The sequence below is a fragment of the Drosophila busckii genome, chromosome X (assembly GCF_011750605.1).
Source record: "Drosophila busckii strain San Diego stock center, stock number 13000-0081.31 chromosome X, ASM1175060v1, whole genome shotgun sequence".
Taxonomy (NCBI): Eukaryota; Metazoa; Arthropoda; class Insecta; order Diptera; family Drosophilidae; genus Drosophila; species Drosophila busckii.
In genome coordinates this window covers 9,563,836-9,578,723 of record NC_046608.1, presented here as the reverse complement: position 1 = coordinate 9,578,723, position 14,888 = coordinate 9,563,836, and the positions used below count along the sequence as shown (strand labels likewise).

The window sequence follows — 14,888 nt, the reverse complement described above, 5'->3', positions numbered from 1 at the left end:
TATTTTAAATATATTTTGCGCATACTTATGCTCATATATTTATTTTTATATACAAATTACAAAATATAAATGCGCTAACGAAATGTTAAGCAAAATAAAATTAAATACATATTTATAATTTATTTGTATTACTTAAAATGTAATATAAAATACATTTTTAATAAATATAATTAAATTAGCAGACTCAGAAATAATTAAATAAAAAATATTTATTAAATAAAAATAAATAAATACTTTTTTATAATTTATTTGTATTACTCAAAATTAAATTAAGTGCAAACTTTATAAAATAAATGTTAAATAAATAATTTTAAAATTAATTAAATATAAATAAATACATATTTATGATTTAATTGTATTACTCAAAATTTAAATGCAAATTATATAAAATAAAGTTTTTAATAAATAATTATAAAATTAGCAGAAGCACAAATAATTAAAATCCCATTATTTACATACTTGTATGCTTTTTTCGAGCTTTGATTTCTAGAAAATACAGAAAGTAAAAATCAAATTATTAACTTCTTAAACAAATTAATACTAACTGTAATGTGTTCAAAAATAGATAATGAAATACACAAATGACCAAAATGCAACATAGAATAAAGTTTCAAACATCATTTTAAAAAAGAGAAATAAAACAACAGAGAAGAGAGAAAAAAAATGAACTCTGCGGAAAACAACAAAACGAGCTGGCGGGGCAGAGACGTAGCAGAGAGTGGGTGGGGGGAGGGGGTAGCCTAAGCATATGAGGGCCAAACATAAATGAATAATGTGCACTAAGCGTAAAACCCACATGAGAATTGAAATTAAAAGGACAATAGATAAAATACACGCACAGCAGCAGCAGCAGCACAAGGAGCAGCAGCAAGGCAAGGCAAGCAAACGAGCGAGCGAGAGTGAGAGCGTGAGCGAGAGGCAGCATTAGACACTGACATGGAAGTCGTGTCCTTGCATATCCTGTGCCAGCAGTAAGCGCCTTTTGTGCGTGCATACTATATAGTTCAAATCGTAAATAAATAAAAATATAAACAACAGCCACTAAAAGCAGCGAGCAAACGAGATGGCCTATCTCCCTCTTTCTCTTTCTCTTTCTCTTAATGTATTTAGCAATCACTTAAGTTGCAATGCTTGAATATTTAATAAACATTTAGTTTGATTTAGTAACAACACACTCAATGCGTTTGCACTAAAAAATTTAAATGATTCCAGTTAAGTGCATTTGTTAGCAATCATTTAAGCCCAGCAGCAATAATAAAAGGCAAAATATATAAAATGTGTAAATATATAAATAAAATATATAGCAAATGTTGTTTAAGCCACACACAAAGAGTTTGTTGCTTTCGATAGGCTGCAAAAGTTTTTAAATTTAAGCCACTTGAGCTTTAAGTTTAGAAATCAAATATAAATTGCTACATTTTTAAATATATTTATTTTTTTAATGCTTTTTGTTCAATGCAATTTGAAGCTTTGAGTTTAGTGCTTAAGATCTTTAATTTAAGTTTAAGCAAATATATTTATAATATATTTTAAATATATTGAATATGCAAGCATATGCATTTTTTTGTTTTTGCAATACATTTAATATGTAAGCTTAAGAAATGTTTTGTAATTATGCGCTAAAATATTTTAAATATTTTTTATTATTTTAAAAATAAGAAATGCTTTGAAAATTAAAATTCGTAACTTCTAGCTGATTTACTTAATGAATTTTTTAAACAATTATAAACATTTTGCACAAATATTTTGTGCTAGCCACAATAAAAAAAACTTGTTAAGCTTATTGACAAGTTTTGTTAGCAAACACAATGTATCTGTATCTGAGGCGCTGTATCCGTATCTATGGCCAGGCGAAGTCGAAGTTACTTTACTTTTGGCCAATGTGCAGTGCTGCTAACTTGGCATAGAATGATTTGCTAATTTGTTAATGGCTGCTCAATGTTTAATGCCGAAAACACAGCACAGAGTACGCAAAAAGCAGAAGAAGAAGAAGAAGAAGAAGCAGCAGCAGCAGCCAACGAAGCAAACGAAGAAATAAACAGAGTTGTCAGTTGTTGGAAATACTCTTGATGTTTGCTTTTGGCCTCAAGTTCTTACGGAACTCTCTGTGCGTGTCGTTGACTCAATGAGTTGAGAAATTGTTTGCGCAAATTGATTAAATTGTTTGCTTTTATTATTTATATGGAAAAAAGTACACACACATAGACAGCGACGCTGTGTGTGTGTGTGTGTGTGCAATTGACAGTTTAATCAGCAGTTTATATACAACAAGAAATAATCTCTAAATCTATATTTATTATATGTTTATCGGTGCAGACATTTTATGCACATTTCCGCTGCAATTAAAATAAATATTTAACTTTTGCTGCTATTGCACTTGGCAAACAAAGCAAAATAAACAATAACAAAGTATAATAAAAACATAAAAAACTAAAGTGTACGTTATAATTGAAGTTAGTATTTTTTAAATTTATTTTTAATTAAAAACGACAAACAGTAGTTGTACAATTTTAAAGTTTCGTACAATTTTTATTTACTTTTGCTTGTATTAAAAATTGTTCGCGCTTTGGGTGGTTGGGCGCGCAATTTCCAAAGCACTTTCAATCAAAAAAAATAAAAAACCACAGCACTGCCCCCTCGCTCTCTCTCTCTCTCTCTCTCAGACTCTCTTTTAAAGCATAATCAAAGACGAACGTCAGACGACAAGCTGTGATAAGATTGATAAAAGGTAAACGAGAAATTGAACGCTGCCAGAGCGCTAGAGTGTGAGAGCGAGAGCGAGAGAGCAAGAGATAAATGCCAACTATTGTACTTGAAATGGCTTCGCACAATCAATGCTGACGATAATGACAATGAAAATGACAATGACAATGATGATGACAGTCCCCAAAAAAATAAAAAAAAAGGGGAAAAATGCGAATGTGATTAAGAGTGAGGAGCAGTTTGCATGTTGTGCTGGAGTCTGTGGAAAATCGTTTAAGAATTGGCTAACATGGCAACGGGTAACGGCAACGGCAACGGTAACGGTAACAACAACAGTCGCAATAGCAACAATAACACAGCTACAGCTAAATGCAATTGAAGCAGCAATTGCGCTGCACAGTGGTGCAAGAGCCGCACAAAAGCTTAAAATAAAAAAATTGTTATACTAAATTAATTGAAATACTAATTTGTATAGCTACAAATTAAAATGCTAAGCCTTAAATATTAATTTTAAATTTTATTGTCTTAAAAAAAAGAATACACATTAAATAATATTGTTTACTTTGCAAAATATAAATAATAATTTGAAATCATTTTTGTAAATATTTTTAAGTTAATTATTTTGTAATTAAATGCTAAGCTTTAAATTTTGAATATAAATGTTGACATTATATTTTAGCAATAAATTTTTTGTGTTTAATTTGCAAAATATAAATAATAATTTTAGATACTTTTTGTAATAGTTTTATAATTAATACAATTTGAATTGCTTCAAAAAAAATTAAATTTTAAGAATAATTTTGATTGTTTACTTTGCAACATATATATAATAATTTGAAATACTTTTTGTATGCTTTAAATTTTGAATTTTAAATAAGTGCCTGCTACTTCAAAAAAAGAATTTTAAGAATAATTTTTATTGTTTGCTATACAAATGAAAAATATTCATTTTAAATACTTTTCTATAATAAGTTAAATTTTATTATAATTTTTAAGCGCAGCTAATTTAATTAATTTGCACTAACAGCAACTTTTATAATTTTGAGCAACTGCAATGCATTGGCCCCAAATCAAACTGTTGCCCCACTGTGCAGCAGCGCGGCCAAAGCAATTACCTCTGCTTGTATTCGGTGTCTGCATTTCATCAACATCATCATCATCATCATCCTTGTCGATATCATTGATATAGACAACATGTTGTTGTTCTACTGCTGCTGCTGCTTCTTCTTCTTCTTCTTCTTGTTTTTGTTGTTTCAAGCAACATTTATACGTCGATTGTCATGTGGAAAAGCAAAAATGCTGCTTCAATTCCCATACAAGTGTTGGGGCGGCATTGCTTATCAAAAAGTAAGCAAAGCGTACGCTCAGGAGTGAGAGAGGGAGTGAGAGAGGGAGAGAGAAAGAGCGAGCGATATGCATTGCTATTTGGGGTTACCGTTATCTTATTACTTATTGATTTTGTGTTATCAGACAACGTTGAAAAACGCTGAGGAAATCGAAAAACCAACAACAACAACAAATGGTAATAAAAATAAAAATTGAAAAAAAACTACAGAGCAGAGACAAAAAAAATGCGACGACGGCGAAATTGAAAAGAAGCTGCCAGCCAGCAATAGACAACCTATATAGACATATATATATATATATATATCAAATGTAGTTTCAACTTTTGTCTCATTACACCTTGCAACGTGCAACGCGTTGCAACGAGGCGTGCCACAGAGATAAGAGTCGCTTAAGCGTGGGGTGGGCTGGGCTGGGTGCTGCGCTTTGTCGCGCATTTTATGCGTTTAACTTAAAGTTTACAACAATAAAAACAATAAAAAGCAAGCAGCATAAAAATATAAAAAATGCCAACAGCGTTGGCTTTGTCTGCTGCAAAGTCAAACCGAGCTGCAAAAATAAATAAAAACAAATTGTGGCAACACTCAATATTTAAATATTTTTGCTATAAGTATTGCTTGCAAAATTTTGAAGATTTTCGAGCACTTTCAAGTGGGCAACAAAAATATTTTATAAGCAGCTAATTTAATGAGCTTATGCTTATAAAAATATAAACATATAAAACGCAAAAACCCGAAAACAAAAAGTATGCAAAATATTTTATGGCTGCAACAACAAAAATAACTAAAGCAGCATAAAGTGGGCGCAGCCAATTTGCAAATACACTTTGATAAGCAAATAAATGCAAAATTAAAATGTGCCTAAGTCTAAGTTATGTAGCTAAGTTTTATTTAAAATAACTAAAGCAGAATAAGTGGGCGCAGCCAACTTTTAAATACACTTTGATAAGCAAATAAATGCAAAATTGAAATGTGCTTAAAACTAAGTTTAATTTCTTGATATTTGCCATTTTTTTGGTAATAAAATAAAAGCAATAAAAGTTGTGGATAAGCAAATAAATGCAAAATTAAAATATGCCTAAGTCTAAGTTATTTTTAAATATTTTAATTTTTTTGAAAATAAATAAAAAGCGTTTTGGCTTTGGTTTTACCATTTTTTATGCAAAGCATCAAAGTGTATAAAAAAATGTAAATTTTTCCATTGTTGTTGTTGTTGTTTCAACTTAATGGCAAACATGTCCTGGCACGTCTGATATATAATATACATATGTATATATATTTTATATGTATGTATGTGTGGCATGTATGTGCGGCATGCTGCTGATGACTGTGGCAGCTGTAGGATGTGCAGCAGTTTTTCAAGTTCGTTGGCAGCGTTTGTTCGCTCGACTCGACTCGCTCGCTTGACTGCCACTTGACATAACGGTGCCTGGTGCCCCGCCTGGGGGCCAACTAAGTACTTGCAACAACAACAAGTACCCAAAAAAAATGCAGCATCCAAATCCATTTGCTGTTGCAACTTCAATTGCAACTTGCCTCGTCTGCCTTTTTCTCTCTCTCTCTCTCTCTTTCTCGCTCGCTCTTTAGCTGTCTCCGTACTTTTGGCACTTGATTTATGACCAGCGGCATTATTCGGACCTCCACACAGCCAAAACCAAACGCTTGCCCCCGCTTGCTGCCGCTTGCTGCAGCAACAAGTGAGCACACACTTTTAGCATATACTGTATATATGCTGATCGACTGTTGAACTGCAAAAATGAACTTGAATTGCCAAAGCGGCAGCTACAAATGCTCAATAAGAAAAATAAATGCAAATATTTGCAAAAGTGCACAAAAAATTGCTGAAAGCCAAATATTTTTCAAGGCATTTATCAGTTGGGGGATGCAAGGAGATGCCAACAACAAATAAGCTACAGTTAAATTTGAAATTTTTAAGACTCTTGCATAGCAACAAGAACAATTCAAAGCGCTTAAATTTGATTTCATGTTGCAGCAATTTTATAATTTTTATATTCATTTTTGATTACTTTAATTTTAATTTAATTTTGCTTAATTAAAATTACTTACTTTGTACTTTGTATTTATTCCTTTAAATTTCACATTAATTTTGCAGTTCGATTTTAATTAATTATTTATGCGCGTTTTTGTTTTATATTTTTTTATTGCCATAGCTTTAATTTAATTTTATGCAAACTAAAAACTTGCTTAATTAAAATTATAATTTTTGTGCTTTGTATTTATTCATTTTAATTTAATTGCATACTTTTAAATTTCACTTTAATTTTACAGTTGGAGCAATTTGTATTTATTAATTTATTTATGCGCGCTTTTGTTTTATATTTTTTGTATACATTTTTTAATGCTTTAATTTTCATTTAATTTTATGCAAATTCTATTAAATGTAATTTTTATTTATATACATTTTTTATGGCTTTAGTTTAAGTTTAATTTTATTCAAAATAACACTTGCTTTATTTTTATATTTGTATTTATTTATTATTATTATTAATTTAATTTTATTGCATTTTCATTTATTAATAATGAATTTCCCACATTTGCATTTGTCCTTAGCCAATTCACAGTTAATAATAAAAATAATTATTGACATACGGCTGTTGCTAAATTAATAATAAAATAATTGCTGATTGCCCGCTTACTTAATTAAATAATAAAAATGTTTACGAAACTTTAAGACTCGTGCCCTGAAATCTATAAATATTTAAATGCACTTGTGCTTAGATTTAACAATTGTTGTTGTTTTTGTTGTGCGCTCATTATTTATTTGTATGTGTGTCTTGCGACTGTTTGGGGGCTAAAGGAAAGGGTTGTGGGTAAGTGGGCGTAAGCCTAGGCGTGCCTTATATACTAAGCCTTATAATCATGACAGCCAGACACGCCAGCGCCAGTGCCGAAGGAGCTTCTGGCCATATACACGTCTGACTGACTGACTGACTGACTGACTGACTGCGTTTTCCTGTTGTTTAGTTGCCTTCCAGTTGTTATTGTTGTTGAATATGTCGTGTCTAAAGTTTGTTATTATATTAAAATAATATAATGATTATTGCTTAGAGGCAGCAGCAGCAAAAGCAACAGCAACAGCGACTTGTAAGATTGCCAAGGCGCAGTGTTGGCAGTTTAGCGCATTTCTAGCTAGATTTGAAAATGAAATACGCTTGCTAAAATTGCAAATTGCTTAATGCTAAATAATAAATGTATGTATAAATTTATAAAATATTTTATAAGCACAAGTTTGCTGCCTCATGCTTTTTATTTAGATTTTGTGCAATCGAATTTAAGCTTGCAAAATAATAAAATATTCCAATTATATACAGAAAATTGTGAGTTTAGTTAGCAACTAGTTTTAGCTTCTTTATGCTTAGAATTTAGCGCAACATCTGGCAACACTGGCTGCGTCGTTTTTATAAATCATAACAATTCCGCTTTGGCTTTTGCGGATTTGACTACAGAAACTTGTGCAGAGACATTTTGAGTTTCGTGTTTGACGCCATATTTGTCAAATGACGTTTAAATTTATGAGCAAATGATATATGAGTAAACACACGAAAGAGAGAGCAGCAGCGAGTGAGCGAAAGAGACAGAGCGCGAGTGTGTGTGCGGCTTGTTGAATGAACTGCTCGCGTTTAGTCAAAAGTAAAGTTCAATAGCCGCACACACACACACACACACATACACACACACACTTGTTTGTCACACTTGCACACATGTATTCAATTTTTAAGGGTCTAGACAACATTTTTCGCGTTATTTGATATCTCAATGCACTCCACAGACTTTTGTAACAATTTCCAACATATGTGGGCCATTTACTTTCGTCATACCTTTGCCTTTTCACAGTTTCACTCCCCGCACACAAAATTTGTTGTTTTTTTTGACTGCCTACGATCGTTTTTTATTACACTTGTGCTTGCTCTTCCTACATATTAATGCATATTTTTATTATTGCTGGTGGTTGTTTTCTTTTTTTTTGTCGACAAGTGTAATTAACGCTCCAAGAACATTTTTTTTTCTTCAACTTTGAACGCATCAAATTACTTGCTACATAAATTTATTTTTTTTTTTATGCTAATTGCATTAAATTAAAATTTTTATTCAATTTTGAGCTCAACAAATTACTTAGTAGTTGTTTTTATTTTAATTTTTAGTCAGAAAAATATTTTTAAATTATTAAAAAATGATAAAAAAATGGCTAACAGATTATGAAATTAAAATTTCATACAATTTTGTACTCAACAAATTACTTAGCACTTGTTTTTATTTTATGCAGTAATTTTTTGATGCTATTTATTTATTTTTTAGCGTTAGTAAAATATTTTTAAATTATATATAACTTGGTGAGCGCTTATAAATTATTAAATTAAAATTTTCATTTAATTTTTGAGCGCATTAAAATTGCTTTTAAAATATTTTTGATTCAAAATATTTGTTGCTATATTTTCTATTTTTTAAATGCATAATTTGCTTACCTTATAATAATTATTTTGCATTGCAGACGCAGCAGATCCATGAGATACACTTTAATTAAAGCAGAGGAGCTGCAAAGAAAGATCACAGATCAAAGAGTTTAATATATGAGAGTAAATAAATAGAGAGAGAGAGAGAGAGAGAGCGCAGCGTCAAACGAATGAGAGTTAAGTTAAAGAGCGTAGATTGAAACGAATAGCGCACAAAAGCAAAGTAAACAAAACAGTACAGAATGCCAGCAAGAAAGAGTGTGCGAGTGAGAGAGCGAGAGAGGGAGGGAGAGGAAGCGAGCGCGTGATAAAAGTAACTGGCGCGTAGGCGCAAAAGAACAATAAACAATAAAAATCCCAAAAAATCAAATAAATTGAAAGAAGACAACGGGCAACAACAAATAAACGATGAATCAAAAAGCAACAACAGCAATAAGCTAAAGCTGAAGAAGAAGAAGTGTTATTAAATTGATGAAAAATCAATTCAAGCGAAAATCACAAGCAATTTGTTAATATCTCAGCGAGACTTCAAAACAGAGCCACAGATGCCTCGAAGATTTATGACAATATCTGTATCCATGAGATACATGCGTATAGCTGTGCACTAAGTGAATTTATTATGCATGTTACAAAAATAAATTTCAATTTTTTTGCCGCAAAAAATTAACCAACTAGCATTTTTTTTTAATAACGTAAGCTACTTTTTATCTTAACAGCTTAGCTGCTTTATTTGCCTTTAAAAAAAAAAAAAAAAAGTATCTCGCGCATACAAACTGATTATCATTGCCAGCTGCATTTTATACTGCGTGTGTTTTATTTTATTTTTTAGCTTGCAGATACTTTAATACTGCTGCTGCTGCGCGTGTGTATCTTTGAGATACATATCACTTAGCTTTGCGCCAAGCAAATTCACATGAAGAGTTACTTAATGAAATGTATTTTGTTTGTTGGCATTGCTGCTTGTTAAATCAAATTTATTACACAATGTGCATTAATAAATTAAATTAAAGCATGAGCAACAAAAGCAAACTAAATGAAATTTAGCAAGCAAACAAAAAAGATAACTATGAATAAAAATTAAACTAAATAAAATTCAGCAAGCAAACAAAAAAGTTTACAATGCATAAAAATAAAAGATAAGCCAAAGTATCTTTAAGTAATTTTTGAAATGTATTTAAGTAACAAAATCTATTGATTTTTTATAGCAATGTAGCAAACAATTTTTCTTAGTTTTATTTTGGTATAAATGAATAAATGCATTCAAATTTGTTTTAATTTTTAAACATTTTTTTTTAAATATAGTGGTGCCTTAATTTAACTTAATTTTGTGCCAACACATTTGTTATTTTTTTTATATATTTTTGCATATTTGTGTACTTTCAAGTAAAGTGAGCAAATCTATTAATTTTATATTTTACAGAATTGAAAACAAAAGCAATTTAAACAAATTTTACTAAGTTTTATTTTGGAATGTATAAAAGCATAAAAATTTGCTTAATTTTAAAAATTTTTAAAATATATTACTGTTTTATTTAAATTTAATATTTTACAGCATTGAAAATAAAAGCAATTTAAACAAATTTTACTATGCTTTATTTTTTGAATAACTGAATGAATGCATGCAAGTTTGCTTTAATTTTTAAAACATTTTTTTAAATATATTAATGTGTTATATGAATTTAATTTTGTGCTAACATATTTTTTATATATTTTTTGCCGCTTAAGATCAGCAGTGGCAGCTTTATTTTTCTTATTTTTATGCTTTGCCTAACGATCAGGAAGTTTGCAAATACCTAAAAAAAAAAAAAAAAGCATAATAAGAATAAAAACGGCAAACTGTACTGCGAGAGCAACAACAACAACAACAACAGCAGCAGCTACATTGAGAGCAGAAGAAGAAGAAGAAGCAACAGCAGCAGCAAGAAATGTTGTTGCCTCATCATCAACACCGTTCACATCCCAAGCCACAAGTTTTTCTTTAGCCAAACAGCATTTGTTGCTTGTTGGCTGTTGCCGCTGCCTCAATCATCGCCAAAAACAAGTTTTGATTGTTGTTGTTGTTGCTGTTTGGCTTAACGCGTAACCCCAAACTCCAATGCAATGCCACCACCCCCTTCAACCTCCTCAAGCAACCCGCTCAACGTCAAAAGTCTTTTGCGATCTGTGTCCAGTTTTATGCCGTTGTTGTTGTTATTTTTGTTGTTGCATACGGTTTTTTGTTCGTCATTGTTGTTGTTGTTGTTGTTGTCGCTCCATTTTTGGCGCTGTCCATGCCACAAACAATTTTCTGCAACATGTTTGCCTAAAGTTTATGCCGCGGCGTTAAAAAATAAAAACTTCAGGCAAGACAATTTTTGACTTTGCTGTATATATATTGAAAGTTGATATATTTTCAATTTATAGCAGCATTTTGAATAAGCTTTTAATAAAATATTTTTCAGTATATAATTCTATAACAAATTTAAGTTAGCTAAGGCAATAGCCTTAAGTTTTTAGTGATATAATGCAATTTTTTAATGAAATATTTGCAATTTATAGCAGTTTTTAGTAAGATATTTTTAAAATAAAAATTCTATAACAATTTTGAGTTAGCTTAGGCAGTAGCCATAAGTTTTTAATGAAATATTGCAATTTATTTGAAGTTTGTCATGAAATATTTGCAATTTATAGCAGTTTTTTATAAAATATTTTTTAAATAATAATTCTATAATAAATTTGAGTTAGCTAAGGCAATTGCCTTAAGCTTTTAGTGACTTTTAGTTACAACTTATAATTTAATAGTTGCAGTTTTTAATAAAATATTTGCAATTTATTAGCTTTATATACTTTGCATTAAGTTTTTAATATCATACTATAACAATTTTGAGTTAGCTTATATATTTTGCATATCTTTCTATTGAAATATTAGCAATTTATAATTTTATAGCATTTTTTATAGTCCCTTTTCTAGGACTTGTATATGCATTTATATATTAAGCTTAAGTTTTCTAATGAAATCGTATGCAATTTACAATTTTACAGTATTTTTTATAGCTGCCTGCTGCTTAGTTTATTTATTTAAACTTTAATGTTTGCTGGTAGAGTCATGAATCATGATAAGTGTTACGCATAAACATAAAAAAAAAAAAACTAAAGAAAAGAAATGAAGCAGAGCAGATGAAGCGGCAGCGGCTTCCTTTAGCAGTTTTTGTTGTCTTTGCTTTAGCGCTGCTTCCTTCATTATTTGTTGCGTATGTATGCGTGTGTGTGTGTCTGTAACTGGAGAAGCGGACTTGAGAGCCGCTTAAGCGCTAACTGAGCCTAAAAATAATAACCATACACACATACATACACACAGACAAAAAAGTAAAGAAAAGAAATGTTAATTTTAAGCTTCAACTTCAACTCGCATTGAAGCCAAAGAAGTTGAAAGTTTGCAGCAAACTTCTTTAAGTTCAAGTTCGTGATCTGGCAACTACTATATGTACATATATAGCTTTTTATACATATAAAATATTTTTTAAAGTTTTTTTTTTTTTTTGATTAGCATTTGAGCCGCAAGGCACTGAGACTTAAACTGCTCAGCAATTTACTTTGCACTTTTATAAGCAACGCTGTCATTAACATAATATGCAAATTATGTAATTAATTTTTTTTGGGTATTTTATCGATTAATTATAATGAAATTATGTGTGTGTGTGTGTCATCAACATACAATTTGATTTGCGTTAATTATTTTAAATATATAGCTAACTAAACTTTGTCATTAAAAGCGAACATCCGGCAAGAAATTTACTTGAAGTTTTGTTTGGCAGCAATTGTGAGTTGGATGTCAAAATAACATGGAATATGTTTTAAGCGCCTAAATTAATGATATTTCCCGTTATGTGTGCCCTCTCTCTCTCTTCAGTTTGTCGCCACTCGACGACTCATCCACTTTATTGTTAAATGATTTTTGTATCCAGCTAATCACCTTTCTTTTGCTTTTGCCCGTGACTTTGTCTCTTCTGTTTCTGTCAGACAACTTCATTAAGAGCAAACACACACACACACATGCACACATTAAAAATTTTGTTGTTGAGCTTGCATGTGTAGCAGAACAGCGGCGGGGGCAGAGCAGTGCTGCCAGCTTAGCTTATTTCAGGCTAGATTTGAAAATGAACAAACTTATAAAATTTGCTAAAAGCTTAAGCCATATTTTAAAACATTTACTAATAATAAATGTAGCGCATAATTTTAATGAACTAGTTTTTATAAGCTCAAGCTGCTTTTTTAGCTTGTTATATAAACTATAAACTTTAATTTATATTTCTAAACGCGTGTTTCGTTATCAAGCTTGTCTAATAATCAAAAATTTATAACAAACTAATATTTGTACATATGCTTCGCTTGAAAAATGACTAACTTATTTTTACGCAGAATTTAGCTCAACACTGTGCAGGGGGCAGAGAGCGAAGAAATTGCTGCTGCTGCTGCTGCTGAGCTGCTAACTGTACTAAACTCTCTTGCAATGTGCCCGAAGAGACAGCAGAGCAAGCAAAACAAAAACATTAGACAGCCTCAAACGTCGTCGTCGTCGTCGCCGTCTTCGCGCTTTTGCTCTTTTACACTTTTTGGATTTTGCTTCTTTCTTTTTTTTTTTGGCAAACGTCAATTACACGCAGCTTCAGTCGCTGTTCGCAGTCGCGTCGTCGTCGCCCCACCTACGTCAACGTCTTCTTCTTACGCTACAGTTCAGGCTTAGCTTATGCCAAAGAGAACAAGTTTTTGTTTGTCTCCCCCTTTTTGTTTTTGTCTTTTTAGCTGCGTTTGCAGTTCGTTGCGACTTTTTTTATTTTTGGGTTGCATTTGCAATTTTCATTATGATTCATTTTTTTTTTATTTTATTTTTTTTTTGGGGCCTGCACTTTGTTCTGCTCTAAATTGTGCTGTGTGTGTCTGATAAATTGTTTGAAGGTTTCAACCAGTTTAACGTGTATTGAGCGCATAATTATTATTTAAACGTTTTTGCTATTTGCATTTTTTTTTTCACTGCTGCTAAGCTAAGCTGGCAGCGCAGCTTACAAAAAGTGCAGCTGCAATAAGCAAGAGCGAGAGAGAGAGAGAGCGCACACGCGATCGCTTAACAGGCCAGGGCCAAGGAAAGTTTTAAAAATTGTGCTTAAGACTTAAACTAGTTCAAAGCATAAAAGCAGCAGCACAATACAGTGGCTGCTTTTAATCTAAATTTAAGCATTTTATTATGCGAATTCTTTAAAAAGCAGTTTAGAGTCACTAAATGCATTTGTTATTTTTTTTATTTCTCGCTGTCTCGCTCTCTTTCTTTCTGTGTTGTTGTTGTTGTTGTTGATGCTGCTGCAATTGTTGACTGAACCGGTTTAACGGGTTAAACGCTGCATTCTCACACACACACACACACACATAGATAGGCACAAGTCAACTTTACACGCTTGCACTTTTGAGCTGAATTTTTAGCTATTTCTTTTTGTTATTACCTTTGGCTTTAGTTGCTTTGCACGCTTCTCAGCTTCTGTTTAGTTTTTTTAACTTTACTTTCAATTTTTTTTTTTGTATTTAGCACTCACTTGTAAAAAAAAACAAAACACAACAACAAATAAAAAATTCGTATACTTTTCAAATATATATGCTTATATATTTTAGAACGCTTGTACTTTTTGGCCGTTAGACGCGCGTTAACAATTAATTTATTTAAGTTTCTTGCCACGCGCAATTAACAAAAATTCCAAGTATTACAATTATTATTAACATTCAAACGCGTTCCGCTCAACACACGAAACGAGCGAGCGAGCGAGCGAGCAAAACTCACTTAGTTTAACTGCTGCTGCCGGCAAATGTTTATAAACAATTTGCTTTGTTATAATTCAAACCACAAGCTGTGCACGTTTTTTTTAATTTTTTGTATTTTTTTATATTTTGTTTGCCACTTTGTTTAACTTCCCACAACGAAATCTCTTTTAAAATTTTACGCGCCCGTATTTGCTTCTGTTCTGTTTTTACAACGCAACGCGTAATTTTCAAGTTGCTACCAAAAACTAAAATAACACAGCGCGCAGCGGCTCTGCTCACGTTGAGGGTAATTTTTAAACTAAAATGCTTGATTTTTTTTTTGGTAAACAACAGTCGAATTGGAACGATCTGCAACGAGCGTGCAAGCGGTGCGCTAGCATGCGTGCGAGTGAGAGATCCGATGCACGAGTTGCGTGCCAACAAGTTCGTGTCGAACTCAATGGGCAGCTTAGTGTGCGTGCAAGCGAGAGGCGCAAGGCACACAAACATGTTGCGCCTGGCATTATCCGTTTTATCCGTGCAAGCAACGAACGTGTTGCGTTACGCTTATCCGCAGTGGATAACGTTAACGCTGCCAGCAATA

General features: G+C 31.6%; 1 protein-coding gene across 1 annotated transcript in view; it reads right to left on the bottom strand.

Annotated features, from left to right (window-relative positions):
- LOC108606283 overlaps window positions 1–14,617 on the bottom strand; it is a 154,582-nt gene extending 139,965 nt beyond the window's left edge. Inside the window, exons 1-2 of the mRNA XM_017996263.2 lie at window positions 13,993–14,617; window positions 8,531–8,599 (exon numbers count right to left, since the gene is read on the bottom strand). The gene's annotated coding sequence lies outside the window, so the exon portion shown is untranslated. The remainder of the gene's footprint in view (window positions 1–8,530; window positions 8,600–13,992) is intronic.
- Between the last annotated feature and the right edge of the window lie 271 nt (window positions 14,618–14,888).